General features: G+C 37.4%; 1 protein-coding gene across 2 annotated transcripts in view; it reads left to right on the forward strand.

Annotated features, from left to right (window-relative positions):
* Positions 1-1,746, forward strand: part of LOC106872233 (uncharacterized) — a 106,560-nt gene that overhangs the window by 89,677 nt on the left and 15,137 nt on the right. Inside the window, exon 1 of one of the 2 annotated variants that reach the window (XM_014919144.2) lies at positions 357-486. The exons of the other annotated variant lie outside the window; for it this stretch is intronic. The gene's annotated coding sequence lies outside the window, so the exon portion shown is untranslated. Of the gene's footprint in view, positions 1-356; positions 487-1,746 lie in introns of those variants that run through there. 2 annotated transcript variants of the gene reach the window in all.

Consider the following 1,746-nt stretch of genomic DNA (forward strand, 5'->3'; position numbering starts at 1 on the left):
TATATATATATATCCACACACACACATATATATCCAAACATACAAACATACATGCATACACACATACACACGTTATGTTATCTATGTATATCGCCGCCTCTTTCTGCTCATTACATATATGTTACATATATTTATGACACACATACATGTGTATATCTACACTCCCAGTCATGAGTGTATAGTGAAATAGATATGTATGTTATATATAATGTTTACGTTCTTGCACATGTCTCCTATGAGATTTAGTGTTTGTGTGTGTGTGTGCGTGTGCTTCTTCAGAAAAGTGGTCTCATTTAATGATGATGGTTTGTGTGCGATTTTCCCATCACCAGACAAGTTAGTTTAATGTCGCTGCAGAGGTCAGGTTTATCTCATCCAAAACTGAAGCCATCAACTATCACTCACTTCCTTTAAATAATAATGATAATGATAATGAAGATGATGATGATGATGATGATGATGTTAATAACCTTGATGCAATATCAGGTAAGGGCTCTCATGGCTTCTGATCCTAACTGAGTGGAAGTTCTAAGATACTCGTGTGTTACGTTGGTGTCAAAGATGGGCTGCAGCAAATATTCTGCTCACTACCACCGACTTGCTTGTCAGATGCTTGGCCTTAACCAGTTGAATATGTCCCTTGGTGGCTGATGATATGTTTATGTCTGATCACGAGCAGGATTAGATGGGGAGCATCATAGCTATGTGTTGAGAAGGATTCTTTGGGGTTTTAATAATTCACTCTCGGAAACACGGCCGTTAAACAATCCTTATCCAGGGACCAGTTGAGAGGGATGGGTCACTCGACTTGAAGAAAATTCTAACTGTGCTCCACCTGCGAAGTCATGCGCTGTTTATCCTGATATGAGATCACCATGTCGCGCACATACGGTTGTGATGCATATATCTGGTATACCCTTATCAGACAAGTAATCATTTTGGGGATACAGGACTTCAATCGTATGTGTATCCCAGCGTCACTTTGATGGCTAACCTCTCATTCAGTAGTAATACTAATCCTTTCTACTTTCGGTGCAAGACCTGGAATTTGGAGGTGGAGGCCAGTCGATTACATCGACCCCAGTGCTCAACTGGTACTTATTATATCGATCACGAAAGGATGGCAGGCAAAGTCGGTCTCGAGTCTTCTCTCTTTGGCAGCCACTTTTCAATTTCTTCAATTTTTGTTCCAATTGATTTCATATTTGGTGTATTGGTGTAGTTCTGTAAAGTAATCACTGACGTGAATTTTATTTTCGCCATAAATCTATAAATAAAGAGTTGATAGCTTTCAAAGTTCGCAAGTTTTGGGTAATTTTAGCTAATAGAATGCCGCAGACATATAGGTCCTTGTTTCCATAGTAACAGCCAAGCTGTTACCAACCAACTTACTATGTTTTCTTTTTGTCGCTTATTAAATGCTTGAAACACGTGTGGTATGAAATGTGTTAAAACAACAGCTAAATAGGCCTTAAATCACGGGCAAAAATTTTATTTTTTTGTTTGGATTTTGCATAATCGTATGAATTCACGTGTGTAGAATACAAATTCGCAAAAAGTTTCTGAAAATTCTAAAAAAGAAGTTATGAAGGTTTATATGGTGTGCGTAAAACAGAATTCCACCACTATTTCATTTTTTTTTAGTTGACAACACGTACTGTCACGCACAAAATGACAGTTTCCAAATCCTGTTTTCTGACTGGGTAAAAATGTATGCATGCATATATATATATATATATATATATA

The sequence above is a fragment of the Octopus bimaculoides genome, chromosome 7 (assembly GCF_001194135.2).
Source record: "Octopus bimaculoides isolate UCB-OBI-ISO-001 chromosome 7, ASM119413v2, whole genome shotgun sequence".
Classification (NCBI taxonomy): Eukaryota; Metazoa; Mollusca; class Cephalopoda; order Octopoda; family Octopodidae; genus Octopus; species Octopus bimaculoides.